At 35.8% G+C, this 16,098-nt stretch overlaps 1 protein-coding gene across 2 annotated transcripts in view; it reads left to right on the top strand.

Moving 5' to 3' along the window:
• The window catches only part of adck1 (aarF domain containing kinase 1), a 119,298-nt gene that overhangs the window by 11,078 nt on the left and 92,122 nt on the right, over positions 1-16,098 (top strand). The window lies entirely within an intron of this gene.

Genomic DNA, 16,098 nt, shown 5'->3' with positions numbered 1-16,098 from the left:
GATGATTAATGTGCAGGTGCTCGCTGAAGGTCATCTCAGATTTTCGCCTTCGGATTATCATTAGCTCAGGCGTGCTCTTAGACGTCTAATTCATCATCGTTTTTTTAGGTTGCACCGATACTGTATTTTCATCGCAGCCAGAAGGATGGACTGCTACGGACATGCAAATGAAGTTAGCATAAAATTGATTTTGTGAACACCGTTGCTCTTGATTTTCTTTATGATTTAGCTTGAAATTGTGGCAAAAGTTGTCATTAAAGGTCGCTTGAGGACAGGAAGGCCCCTTTCAGCGCCTGACGCATTGAAGTAATAAATCGGCATCTTCTTCCATTTGTTGAAAACATCCTCATCGGTTGGTAGTAACAAGGGGTTGTGGGCAGTTCATTATAAAAAGTTTCAGAAAGTATCTTTCAAAGTGCAACAGGTGGCATTCATCATCTCTAGATCTGAACTAATGAAATTACTTTTGGGAAATAGAGGAAAAATGAAGGACGCAGAAGTGGATTGCACACATGGAGGAACAATGCTGTGCTCATCAGTTCATAGTTTTGCTGCAGCCTGGAAAACTGAACATATGGATGAGCCATATATTCATTTCCCTAGCTCCGAGGAAAAACCCCTGCTGCCTTTTTTAGGAACTTTTGCCTTTGTGAAAGTTAGAAGGACTAGTAAGTTTGGAAACTGATCTACAACACATCTATTCCAATCATTGTTTCTCTTGCAAGACACTAGCTGTGTCCCAATTCAAGGCCGATTGCGTCCTAACCTATCCCAAGATTCATTGTGCGCCAGTAACAATTGGATTTTCTTGAGAGAAAATGCCGGATTAGAGGTGAATCAAATGTAAATATTGGTTACTCAAATATTTAACGAAAATGTAAAAAAAACTTTAAAGCAGTTCAAACATTGTAATTTCTTACTAAGGTGCGATTTTATAGATTGTAGGTTTTTGTAGATTGCAGATTGTGAACCCTGTTTTGTTTTCAGACTCGTCAATGGCAATTTCTAGAGCAAACATGTTGAAAGTTAGCCAATGATTCATTAAATAAGCCATTTCCTCACAAAAGCGGTTTATTCAGTGTAGTGAAGCCTCTCCTCCATTGACATTCATTTTAAAAAAAACGGCCTCTTGTCTCCTTCCCTGCATACAGCAGCGTTAGCAGGCGTTACGCTTTTTTCGGCTAAGGTTGCAGGCTTGTCTTCAAGTGGCTGTCTAACTGCTGTTAGATGAGGTGATGTCAGGCTATATGTTAGTGTCTTTCTTTTCTATATAACAAGTTATTTTCATAACTTATTAGGGCCGGTTCACACAGAACACGTTTTTGCGGTTAAAAATGTGAGCAAGCAACTTTGTTGCTAAGTTGTGAAATTACCAAAAAGTACCAATAAATGATTTAACTAGTATGTCGTGTGTTAGCTGGCAAGGATTTGCATGCAGGTACAGTATGAAGTTCATTCTATTTTGGATCAGTGTCCATATGTTTTATTAACAGTTCATGTTACTATTGTGTATTTACCATGACAATAGTACCAAATATCATCCATCCATCCATCCATCCATCCATCCATCCATCCATCCATCCATCCATCCATCCATCCATCCATCCACCCACCCACCCACACTGTTTCCCTCTCTATCACACTAACACTAGCCACAAAAAAAAAAAAAGAGGAAAATGGAACAAACTGCATTAACAAAACTTTTGTCCCTCTCTCGGCTGTCCAGAGGCTAATATCAAAGAAAAGGATCGGTTGAAGGAAAGAAAGTCATATGTGCAGAACACCTTTGGTGTGGTAGAAACTGGCTAGTTTAGAAGATCAAACGTTTTCAAGTTGTGTAACACTGCTCGGCTCAAATCAAAGCCACGTTATTTGAAATGTAAATTTACCTGTGCTTTACAAGATCTCATTCGCTTTAAAGTATGATATATTCGGTGAACAGAGTGTGTTTTCCTGAGGCTTCAAACCTATAAGCTAATAAAAAGCACTTAGCTCTGCACATATATGCATGTGCGTTAGCACACCTCATGTTTCCAAGAGATAATTGTTCTGCTAACTCTGCTGACTGAGATAGAACAGGACACGGCATACAGGAAAACATAAAGGCTAATGCAACGCTTATCGTGGTGTGATTATGCAATCCTAAACACTTTCCCAGTCTGAGGGACTGCTGCTAAGGGAATTGAGTCTCCTTAGCTATTAGCATATCATTAAAGGGAATGTGAGCAGCTGATTTGGAAATTAAATGTAGCTTACTTAACCCTAATGAATAATGCATATCAGATCGTCATGGACATGCTGACAAGTGCAGGCGTTATAGGAGGAGACATGGGAGGGGTTGCAATGTCAGAGAGGACGGACTAAAGGAACTGAATGAAAGGCTTGGTTAACTATTCGATTCTGCTTTTACGACCACATCTTTAGACTGCTGAAACCGAAGAGAAGCCTATCATTTCAACGGCTTTATGACTTGGAAAGTTGGAGGATAGTGTAGCAGAGTGGTTTAAGATCCTAAATGGTAACCAAACGGTTGCTGGTTTGAACCCTACATGTAAGTAGGGCCCAGTTTGTTTTATTTATTTATTTGCCAAATTCCTTTACATTTTTTCTGTTTTCCATTTTAATATCTGTATTCTGTTTTCTTGTACAATTTAATAATTTATTGATTTTTTTACAATAATAGTGCCCTATGAAATTTGTAAAAAAATTCAGAAATTCAGTTTTTGAGCTTTTTGTGTTTTATGGTTTAATACGAATGTGATATAAAACGCTGGTAATAAAAAGAATGCATAAAACTAACAACATAATTGATCTTTTAAAATGTAATCAAATTAAATTGAAAGAATTCGTTTCATTTTTGACAAATAAACAGAGATTTACTGTTTCACAAAAAAGTGTGATAATAATGTTTATATATGAATGTTTTAATAAACTACTGTTGTTGCGTTCTGTTATGCAATAGTGATACATTTTCTCTCATAATTTACTCAGAAACATTGGATTTGCTGGGTTGTAGTGAAGACCTTTGAGTAGTTTTATCAAATGAAATGCACTCTCAAAGCAGCTCTGGAGATGAAGTTCATGTGGAGTGTCGTGAGATTGCAGACACGGAAAACACCTCGAGCCTCACGCATGCATGATGATGTGTTGTAGACAAAACTGAGACACGTAGAACACGCAGGCTTCAGTCTCAGATTTCAATAGCATTCTTTTTGCGGTTTAATATTAATAGACACTTGTCCACATCATGATATCATTAAGTGCACTGTAAAAAGTGACCAGTTGGATCAACTTAAAAAATGACTTCAATTGGTAACACCTAAAGAAATTAAGTTTTTTCAACTTAAATTATCTCGTTTTTCACGATAAAAACATAATTTTTTTAAGTTGATCCACACCTAAAGAAATTAAGTTTTCTCAACTTAAATTATCACGTTTTTCACGATAAAAACATAATTTTTTTAAGTTGATCCAACTGGTCACTTTTTACAGTGTGTGCAGCCCTACTTTTGATTTATTCATTCAAATTTTTGCCAAATTCTGTGACGTTCCATGCTATACAGTAAATTTAATTTTTATGACCGTATACTGCGATTCCGTAAATCATAGACTCCTATGTAAGCCATCATCGTTGTTTCCTTGAGTAAGGCACTTAATCCTGTAAGTTGCTCCAGGGGGAATGTTACTTTGGATAACGGTGTTTGCTAAATGGCTTCATACTTGGGAGTTTTTCCAGGGCGCTGCGTACTGGGTATCTTGCACTTGAACAGAAAAGCTGATATTTCGATCTTTTTTTACTGCAATGTCACTCAACTCTAAGTGGACTAAATCACACTGCAAACTGAAATGGCTTCATCAAAGATGACAAAGTGGGGAAAAATACAAAACAACAGCTAGAAAGCCAGATGTAGGCTGGGAAAAGCAGAATGAGTTGTAATGGGGCACCAAATGTGCCGTCAATAAAAGGGAGTGCACACCAGATGGACACTCATGTGGAAATAGCTGCACTTTAAGTAAGACTGAGTCAAAGTGCAATGAGTTTTATTTATTTTTAAGCTCCTGCTCTGAATTTTCGGAGGCCCACATATTTGGTGCGTGTTTATCTCCCCCAGGCGACCTCATGACTAAGTAACGAGCAGAACAATATAACACTTGCAAATGAATGCCTTCTATTTTAATTCTTCCTTTCAAAACGTCTCAGTTCCGGTGAAATCAGAACAAATATATTTCACCTTAACCCTGTTGTGTACAGCCATGGGGTAAGAGCTTATTCAGTTTTACGTAGGCCTTGTGTCATTCCAGCAGCCAATTAGCTTCCACTTTGCCTGTTAGTTGTAAACAACATTATCTAAATCTGTTCTGAGAAGTCTGACGGTTGTGCGAGTTCCAAGTACAAGACAAGTAGTTTTGTACCCTGCAATCTCTTTTTATTGGATGTTGAGCATGACGTCTTGTTCTGATGAATGAAATGAGGTATTCCTCTGGCTTCTGTTTGCCTGGAGGTTTTCCTTCTTTTGGGGTCTATCACTTGAGTCAGGTTCATTAGTGTATTCTTTGAATGGATCCATTACAGGGGAGTAACTTACTAAAAGTACCAATGATACTTGCATATCTCAGTAGCATTGATAGTAGTCCAGATGTTTTAAAAAAAGTCCCAGTAATGACCTACGGTTTTCAAAGAATAGCATTGTTACATAAAAAAATGCAACTTCACTATATTTTGCATTATTTTATTGCATTCACACTCCACAACTCAACTTTATTTCTAAAGCCAAAGAGCTGGCACAGAGGTTACAAAGGTAATAATACATGGAGCCAAAAATACAATTAAAACAGAACGAAGACAGACAAAAGAAATGACAGTACAATTTCTAATACATTATTTAAAGCTATATAAATCACTGGTTTTTAAGGCCCCCTGAAATGCCCCTATTGTGGGATATGTTTTTAAGGATAATGGAAGCTCATTCCAAAGTCTAGGAGCTGCCACAGAAACTTTACGTTTCAGGCGAGATCGAGGAACCGTCAGACACAGCTGATCATTTGAGCGAAGTGACCTCAAAGGTTGATGCAAACCATAGATTGTAAAAAAAAGCTTGTCAACTGCAGAAAAATAAAGCCAAAATATCCCAGAAATGGTCATTGCCGATTACCTCATTTGGAGCCATAGTCTATGCAGTACTGCGTGATAAGATCTACCTAAAATGAGACACACACAAAAAAAACTATCTTTGGAAAATATTATTTGAAGTGTAATTGATTTTTTTAGGTTTGGCTTGCGTCCCATTCGATTAAATGGAGAGGGCGGGGTTTATGACCCATACTGCAGCCAGCCACCAGGGGGCGATCAAAATGCTTTGACTTCACTTTTCAGGACTTGTGCGGCACATTTGATGCAAACTAATTAACTCAGAAATACACCACAGGTTTAGCAGAGTGAATTGAGGCAAAACACTATGATTTGTAGGGTTGGAAAGCCTGATTCCTTTTAGAAATTCAGTTTGTTCACATAGTTCATATAATTAAGCAATTCACAGGTCAAAAAAGGGAGATATTCAGTTAAATATCGTCATATCGCCCACCCTGATGTCTCATCTGATTATCTATAAGATATTGTCCTCTTATACAGCATCAGTGTTTTTTGTTAGTGTTGTTTTAACTATACTTTTGTCACTGTTTTTGTGTTTTAAAAATGTAATTGAATTTTTTATTTGATTTACAGTCACCAAACTGTCTTATATTTCTAAGCCAGATAAACATACTAATTGCATAATTTAAACAGTGTCATCTGATTTTTATTTTTACATTTACCTTTATGCATTTGACAGATGTTTTTAAAGCAACGTACAGTGCATGATATGAGTGTTTATTATTTTATTTTTTTTATTATTTTTTTTATCAGTTCATGCATTCCCTGCTAATCAAACCCATGAACTAGGGCCATGCTGGTGCACAAACATGCTAGTGCCATGCTGTACTGTATTATTTATATTTGTCCAGATTTTTTATTTTATTTTTCTCTCTCTCTGATTTCACTGGAACTGGGATGTTGAAGGGATTAAAATAGAAGACATTCATTTGCAAGTGTTATTGTTCTTCTCATTACTTAGTCATGATGTAGCCTGAAAGGAAACAAGTACAAAATCTGTGGGCCTCTGGGCAAAATTATGGTAAAAATTAAAAATAAAAACAGAGCACTTAAGTGTATGTATGCGTGTGTGTGTGTGTATGTGTGTATGTATGTGTGTGTGTGTGTGTGTGTGTATATATATATATATATGTGTATGTATGTATGTATGTATGTATATGTGTGTGTGTGTGTGTGTGTGTGTGTGTGTGTATATATACAGTATTACATGCATTCAATGTTTTTGTTACTAGCTTGTAGTGTAGATAACTACTAGCCTATTCATTTAAATTATCAGTAGCTTCCCCATCACTGACCATGCCAGCTTTGTCTAACAAATACATAGACTTCAGATGGTCTTTGCTGGTCAGGAACTCTCCCTGGAGCGATGGAGTAACTGCGTGGAACGATCTGCCTAGATTACCATTATGGGCACATGGTAACAAATTGGTGTCCTTGTACTTTGTGACAAGCATGAGATTCAGGCAGATGATGTGTTCAATAGCGCTACAAATGATCTAGCCGAGTATCAGATAATGTGGGAGCTGATGGCTGCTGCCGGGGGGAGAGCGGTGCATTTCATTACGATCAGATGCCGATTCACTGTCAGGAAATGGTGGAGAGCGTGCCAAAAGTCACACAGATGTTGCATTGTACTCATCTTTTCAAAATGAAGCCAACAAGCAGGCGGCAAGAGAATGTGTCCATGGATTGAGGACAAACCGTGTTGATTTTAGGAGTTTCTCAGCTGTGCCATTAAGGACGAAGGAATTGTAAACACATTTAAGGCGGTATTCACATCGTCTGATTCATGTTACATCTGGAACGCGTCCGCTGAGGATATGGGGAATAGAGGGTTCCTAAATGCATACAGCATTCCAGAAACATTACTTTTATGTAGTAGCATTGAAGATTTTTTAATTATTAAACAGATTATGCTAGATACACACAATATTAAATTCTAGAATATGGTATTATGGGTCCTTGCTTGGACATTAATTCACATATTCAGCTGATTTGGGAGCATTTTAAGATAGATACTTAACCTTCACTCTATATATATATATATATATGTATATATATGTATGTGTCTGTGTGTATACATTATCAGTTTTGGGGGTTTGTTATGAGTTTGAGCAATTTGTTGAGAAACTAACCAGTTCTTACCTGCAAATGAAGAGTAAACCCTGTTTCTCCTTTAAAGTATATAGTGCAAGACTTGTTGTATAATCCTGTATTACATAACAGCACTTTATGGATGTACCATAAAAAGTGTCTTTTTAACTTATAATGTTATAAATGCATAGAGAGCAAAATTTCACTATGGAGGCGTAGATGTTGTAAGTAAGACTGTGATGATTCCTGAAGCTAATTAGTGAGGCTACCTTGTTATTATATTCATGGTTTATAAATTGCTTATCTATGTTTAGACTGATTTAACTTAAGCCTTTTTTGGAATTAGTAAGGGAGGCACTTAAAATATATTTTTGGTTGTATAATTTGGGTTGTAATTAGCATCGCATGCACTAGATGGCAGCACTGGCTAAAGGCCCTCTGCTGTCTCATTGGCGAGTGAAGTTTCTCTTTGCTATCTAAGTATGTTGAAAGTATGAAAAGAACAAACACTTCTGAGGGGCATATGTAAATATGGGTATACATAACTTAAGTCCTTCAAGGCTTTCTCACAGTGGCATTCTGGGTAAAAAAAATATCCCTCTGGGAATATGATGAGAAATTGAGGCGTTTAACATTTTCATTCAATCACGGCCAGAGTCTGTAGGAATGCTGACAGCCCCAATTCAAGCAGCCCACATAAATACTTAATTTTTCTGTCATGTTCACTATGCTGTCAGTCTTAGCTTGAGGTTTGGCAGCGTGCTGTGGAAACACAACTACTGCAGAAAAAGCTGAAGCCCTCGCGTAATAAAGATGAAAAATGGACCTCATAATTAAATATCTAATTGTTTTAATTACCCTCCATACACTCAATAATTAGCAAAAAATAATAATAATAAAAATAATATTTACTTAGTTAATTTCCCTTAATTCCTATTAAATCTCTTTAATAGTTTTAGTTATTGATAATAACCCTGATTCTGAGTTTGCATTTTGGAGAAATAGAAATGGGCTAATCGAGTATGTTCCGCCCTCTCAAGTAATGTTTAATATTTTTTTTTCCCAAAATCCTTCTGTTTAATGTAACACACACATAATAATATATATATTGAAAATGTTGCCGAATTTCATCTAATAATAATGTGAATATATAGTATATATATACATTATTTTTATCAACTGTAATTGAAAATATATATATATTTATATATCTGTATATATTTATATATATGTGTATATATATATATATATATATATATATATATATATATATGTATGTATACTATATATATATATATATATATATATATATATATATATATATATATAGTATACATATATATATATATATATATATATATATATATATATATATATATATATAATTTTTTTTTTTTTTTTAGTTTTTATATATGATTATTAAATGAAATTCTGCAACATTTTCAATCATCTCTCAAAGCCTTATTTTCCATTGTAAAAATGGCATCTACTCTGATGTCTGGTTATAGTCTTTGTTGTTTGCTGTGTAAAAGTTTTTTTTGTTGTTGCTCCGAACACCCTGGAAGCTGCTATCCATTTCTACCGTCTTGTCATTTCAGTGAAAAAAGTCCAGAAATGTGACCAACACTTTTATACCTCATACTGGTTTCATTCAGATTCTAATAAATGATTCAGTGGTGTTTCTCTAACTGTGTGACGCATTAGAATGCCGTGTGACAAACACAGAAGATTGATGCTTGGTGTGTATGCGTGTTTGTGCGCGAGAAGTGCTGTGTTAAATTTCAAGGTCTGGTGGGTATTCATGGAGATGACAGACTCCTGGAGAACCCCACAGATGCTCAGTACCCTGATATCTGCTGCTTCTTGCTTCAGCAGCTCAAACTCTCTCACTCTTATCACCTGCCACTGCCCTGGATTGTGGAGATCCTCAAGCCAGTTCACTGCTCTAGAGCGTGTGCTGAAGGTCGTGTCCTGTAGGGCTGTGAAGTGTTGGCAGAAGCATTGCACATATGGGTGAATCTCACAAAAGCATGTCCAGGTCAGATTTAACCTCAAAATCAATAGAGAAAAAAAAAAAAAAATCAAATCTACACTACGTTTCAAAAGCTTGCGGTCTGTAAGATTTTTTATGTTTTTGAAAGAAGTATTTTGCTCACCAAGGTTGCATTTATCAACAGTACAGTAAAAACATTCATATTGTGAAATATGAATTTTTTTAATAATTGTTTTCTATTTGAATGCATTTTCAAGTGTAATTTATTCCTGATGCAAAGCTGCATTTTCAGCATCATTACTTCAGTCTTTAGTGTCACATGATCCTTCAGAAATCATACTAAAGTTAAAAAACAGCATTTATTTGGAATAGATTTTAATTTAGATTTTATTTTATTGTAAAAATGTAAAAAATATTTACTGTAGGGCTGCACAATCCTAGATAAATTGAGAATCACTTTTTTTTTTTTTAAATCGAGATCTCGACTTTCGATTCTGAACAGACAACTAAACAAAATAACGCAATTAAAAAATGAGTAATAATTAATAATTAAATATAAATAATAAAAAATATAAAAAACAGTTTGAATGAATGATTCAATGACTCACTCATTAAGACTTCACTTTTTTTATTTAATTGTTGAATCAACGTTTTTGAACAAATCTTTTGAATGAATAATTGATTCAATGACAAGTACATTTTTAAAGGGATACTCCACTTTTTTCGGAAATATGCTCATTTTACAACTCCCCCAGAGTTAAACAGTTGAGTTTTACCGTTTTAGAATCCATTCAGCCGAACTCCGGGTCTGACGGTACCACTTTTAGCATAGCTTAGCATAGATCATTGATTCAGACGAGTCCAGTAGCATTTCTTTCAAAATGACCAAAGAGTTTCAATATTTTTCCTATTTAAAACTTGACTCTTCTGTAGTTAAACCGTGTACTAAGATCGACGGAAAATTAAAAGTTGCGATTTTCTAAGCCTATATGGCTAGGAACTACTCTCATTCCGGCGTAATAATCAAGGAACTGTGCGGCTGTACCATGGGTGCAGCAGGCGTAGTGATATGACGCAGCGCCTAAAAATAGTCCCCAGCTCGGTAACTTCTTCCAACGTGACCGGGACTAAGTTTGTCTAACCTATTAGACCTATTTTCAGGCGCTGCGTCATATCACTACGCCTGCTGCACCTATGGTACGGCCGCCCAGTTCCTTGATTATTACGCCGGAATGAGAGTAGTTCCTAGCCATATAGGCTTAGAAAATCGCAACTTTTCATTTTCCGTCGATCTTAGTACACGGTTTAACTACAGAAGAGTCAAGTTTTAAATAGGAAAAATATTGAAACTCTTTGGTCATTTTGAAAGAAATGCTACTGGACTCGTCTGAATCAATGATCTATGCTAAGCTATGCTAAAAGTGGTACCGTCAGACCCGGAGTTCGGCTGAATGGATTCTAAAACGGTAAAACTCAACTTTTTAACTCTGGGGGAGTTATAAAATGAGCATATTTCCGAAAAAAGTGGAGTATCCCTTTAACAATCACTTGTATTGTCGCCACCTACTGGTGTAACGATGTAACTAATACAATATTTATTTGAAACAGCATTACTTTCCAAAGGTGATTTAAGGGGATACACATTTTGCACACATAAAAATATGACGTTTTATGACTATTACGATTTACATGCACATGACTAATATATTTATTATATATATTTTTATTTCATAATTCATTAATGACAATAATATTTATTTATGTATTTACCTATTTACTTTTTTGCATTATGGAACTGATGAAAATATTAATCGCCATTGACTTAGGCTTTGTTTGTCTTTAAGTAAAATAGAGCTTATTTTTTTCTGATGACCCTGCAAATTTGACCCAGTCTGATGTTGACAGAAAGTTGATCATTTGGCCAACTGTATTAAACAATACAGTACAGTCTTGTCAAATGAAATGTGACGTCTGCTCTTAGTTTTCTTTTAATTGCTCTAGTACTGAGTAAGTATGTTGGCCAATAACCCTGCCTTTGATCTGTGGAAGCATGTCAGTGAGGAAGAAGAGGTGACGGGGTCTATGTGTGACTCTGCCTGGGGCCTGTTGTGTGGGCTCTTGGCAGGGAGTCCTCACCGCACAGAGGGTGATCTCATTTTCATAATGGGCTTTGTTGCTGTTTGTCGTTATTAACATTGGCGCTCCTCTCAGGGGGTCTTGGAGAGGCATCCAGTCACACACACCAGCCTGTGCTGCTTTACATTTGACACCCATTATAACTTTGTTTTGATTAGAACTAAGTGGACAATCTGTATAAATCGATTTGTAGTTGTATTTAAATGCAGATGTATTAAAAAATGCAGTTGGTAAGCACATCGTGTGCTTGTTTAGCAACAAACTGCACTCAGATTGCAGGTGACGTGCATTTCTGGTGTTTTAACCAAGTATTTTTAAAAGTCTGTAATTGTAATTGTAGGATACTAATTTAATAATATGTATCATGTACATTTGTAATTGATCTGTTTGTTTGATCACCTTGACTAGCAAAAAACAATGGTTTGAGTTTAAGGCGGGACTACCTATTTGTTTGACCAATGGCAGATGGTTTGAAAACATTATTTTTGAAATCACGTTAGTAGTGGAGAATTTACATACTTCACCTTTAACTCCCTGTTTAGAGTGATGCGTAGAGTAACCGCTCATGCACACTAATAATATACAGTTAGCATAATAAGTTTGTTGCCAGAGGGAAGTAGTCGAGTTTAAACTACTCTGACTTCTTGGATTTTTGTCATTTGGCTCAGATGTTATTTTCTGGAGACCAGTTAAAATGACCAATAATTGACCACTCTATGAACGTATCAACCAATGTCAAATCACCGCCATTAGTTTTGAACTTTTAGCTATGAGAGCTTTTTGGGCAACCCGGCTCATCTAGGTTTATGGACATTGGATGGATAAAATTTATGCAGCTCAGTTTCAACTGTGAGGTATAACACTTCAGTTTGTGCTTGAAAATGAGCCAAATTTGTTGTTTTGTTGACACTTAAGTATAATTTAGCAGTACCTCTTTGCCAAATATGGTTAGTATTGCTAAGAGGAAAGCAAATTGGTAATATCATCAAATAATGGGAAAGTACCTCCAAAAACACAAAATAACAGTCAATTTTGTCATGAATTACTTCTGTGAAAGGAATAGAAGTGTTTTGAAGCATTGCATACTTACACAACCTTGACAAGAAGTCACATGTAACTTGTGTGTTGTTGTTGAATGAAATGTCCTTTCTGTAACTGCGCCATGCACCTGAATGAATGTTATTTTGTTCCGTTGTGTTCTTGTATCTGTCTGGAGTGACAAATTAACTTGAAACATGAGAGGTAACGATAAGCCTGCATAGCAATTTAGTTTTCTAGGTGGATAATGATATCGTGGTCATTTAGATCTGTATCACAATTTGGATGTCGTACCATCAATAGTCCTGCCTGACAATTTTATTGCAGCCCTAATGGACGTTTAGATGCTTTGTCATGTGATCTGGCCCTCCTGGACAGGTTTGGAAGTCATTGAAACCGCAAAATAGTGGCAGAGCATGTTTCGCTGCACAAAATCTGCAGTACATGAAAATTATACATGGCTGAAAGCTAAATTGCCTTTTGTTCCAGCTCTCTCTCTGTTCCTTATCTACTCCTTACATTAGGCAATCGGTTGCTATATGTGGTCCACTGTGAATCGCATGTAATATAAGCTCTATGGTTTGTGGTGGTAGCATATGTCTGTACGCCGACAGTCACTGCATGTGAACGATAGAAAGGTCTGGTCTGCACATCCATCTGCACTCTTGGAATTTATTATCTCAAAGCTTTTAGAAAAAAGGCAGATAATTAGCTGCAATGGAGGGAGAAAGCACTCATTGTAGTTACTGGCTTTTAGCTTCACTCTACATTAATTAATGGCGGTCTCTTGTGATGGGGAAAAAGTCCTGTAAAGGTCCATTACTGTTTCTTGGCGGCAGGCAATCTGCGCTGACCAGCAGAAGCAGCATGGATGGCTAAATGTTTATTTGGACTGTCTGCATTTTTAGATTCAATTTGCTTTTGAGCACTAGGGAAAGATTTTGCGAGATGTTGTGCCAGTTGAAAATGTGCTTGAAAAATGTTCATAATACTTGAAATGTAAAAACTTTAAAGTGTTATTACCAAATAAATTACTAAGTTCCATGGTGTGTAAATGTTTTGTCAGCATTGCTATTCAGTAGTTGTTAAGCAGATGCTTTGGTCTTGTATATACTATGTTTATTATAGGGTCCACCTGGAGTAGCCTTAGGTTAAGTGGATTGCTCAAGGGCCCAATGGTGATAGTTCATGAATCACCTCTTGTGGGATATTCAAACCAGTTTACAGTAATTTCTGCATTTATACTTTGCGTTTGTCTAAGACTCATTTTCTGTGTTTCATTGCTTGTGTAAGTTTGTGATTACTGTCTGCATCTCTGGAGTGCTTTGTGTTTTAAATGGGAAGGACATGCTGCTGATTAACACAGACTGACATTATCAGGAAAAAAGAAATTGTATTCCAGCTTGGATGTCATATTTAGCAACCTTAGCGCCTCTGGTGAATGTACGGATGATTATACCCTAAGGCTGACGGCTAAAATAGACCATAATACTTATTTATTAGAATTAGATACAGACCATATTGTAGCTAATTTTTATTTGTTGTTATTATTGTTCATTTGTTTCTCTTTTTTAAGCTGTTTAAATGTCTCCAAACTTTTGCTGGGCGACAATGTTTTTAAAACAATTTTTTTTTTTTTTTTAAATGAAATTAAATCTGATGTCTCCTTCCACAATTGGTGAACTCTATATTCCTGTTTGTTCATTGGTCATTTACTTTTATATGCTGGGAAAGATACTGGGACTGTTACACTTCATATTACAAATGGAATATCCATTAACACATGCAATTGGGAGAAGTTTCTGTAATCACATGAACATCATCTCGCTTAAAGATGGGATTACTTGCGGTTCTGGTATTGAACTATATCTAGAATTGGAAAAAAAAGATGGCGTCTCAGCTCTCCTCTGAGCAGTGGACTGGAGATTCGAAGAGATACGAAATGGTGTGCCGCCTCTGAGAGAGGAGAACAGTAAATCAGACGCTGCTTGGGCTCCACCAGTGCATGAAATGGCGGCAGTAATGAATTTGCGGCCAGAACATTAGCATGCTTTAGCCTCTGTCTAGATTCTACTATTGAGTTCTCACTTCTGATAATCGTCTCTCTCATATTCTCAAATGCAAATTGCATTCTTATCACAGCAAAGCTAGTAATAAATAGACAGCTCCAAATGAAGTTTTCAGAGGAGTCTTCCAGCTTCAGCACTAAAAACTCGTGTTGAAAATGATTGCCTGGTATATTTGTGCCTGGATATTGTGGTTTTGTTTCATAATCGTAGCTTTTTGCTCATTTCAAGAGATTATTAGGTGACATTTGTTTGTGATTCAAACCCACTTCTGTTTGCATTTTTGACTCAACCAGTAACACGAGTTTGTTTGACCAATGGTAGACTGGGTAGTTTTCTCTGTAAACTTGTCATTAGGATTCATTATTTTTGCAGTTTTAGCTGATGATGCATCTGGCAGAGAAATTGCATGCTTCGTCTTTAAAGAATCTAAGTAAGAAATCCTATGAAAAATATATATTTTTTTGAACATCATAAAAACAGTCCCACTTATGAGTGCTGTTGGTAGACGGACTGATGCGTCAAATTGGTTCAGATTTCAAAAAAGATTTCAAAAAGATTGATCACTTATTGCATCACAGTATTTAATGTGCACTTTGCTGACCTCTTTTGACTTTCCGCATTGCTTGCTCCTTAATAATGTGGATGGTGGGGGGTAGTGGACAGGAGGAGTAACAATGTTGAACATTAAATTTGCCGGATCACACCTTTTAAATAAATGAATAATCAAACTCTTCAGCATTAAGTTCCACAGCCTCTGTAGGAAGGATAAGGGAAGCTGATATGACAGAAAGTGTATTGATTTGGCTCACAGAGCTTTCAGTAATGAAGTGTGGGATTGCATAATTCAACCCCTATGCTGCAGATGTAATCTGGGATGTCTGCTTTTATTAATTGAACGTAATGCAGCTGCTACTAATGGCACATTATTCTTGAGGGCTGTGGGAGCTGCAGGCTATGAACATTTCTCAGCCGCTATCAGATTCTGATGTCTCTTTTAAGTTTCTATTTTTTTTATTGTTTTCGGCATGCTTTTGATTATAAATACTGTACCCTAAGGAATGTGAACCTTCAGAAAAAAGGATTGTTTAAGGGTGTCCAGGTCACATTTTACACCCAAAATATAAGTAGCAGCCTAATATGAATTTGATTTAAAGTATCATATGATTGTTTTTGTTGTTTTTTTGGATGGAAATGCAATAAAATGTAATAAATATAATGTACTAATTTTAATCAATAATGATTTATAAATATAATGAATTATTATTAAGATTATAGGAATGTGAAGGGGAAATTTCATAAAAATGTATAATGCAAGCAGTCTTAGTGGTTCAAAAGTAGACTTTAAATTTTCTTTGTTAAACAATTAATTTATCTTGTTACACTGTATAAAAAGGTTCCATTAAACTACATTCATTAACATGAACTAACAATGAAAAATACTTCAAAAGCATTTTAGTAATCTTAGTTCATTTTAATCCAACATTTACTATACATTAAAATCAGAAGTTGTATCTATTAATATTATTTAATTGACCTGAGCCAACATGAGCAGTTAAACAGTTGAACAAGGATCAATAAATACTGTAACAAATCTATTACTCGTTGTTAATGTTAGTTAA

Source organism: Rutilus rutilus (genome assembly GCF_951802725.1).
Source record: "Rutilus rutilus genome assembly, chromosome: 21".
In the NCBI taxonomy this organism is placed as follows: domain Eukaryota; kingdom Metazoa; phylum Chordata; class Actinopteri; order Cypriniformes; family Leuciscidae; genus Rutilus; species Rutilus rutilus.
Note: the sequence above shows the minus strand (reverse complement) of the source record. Positions and strands in the feature narration are given on the sequence as shown.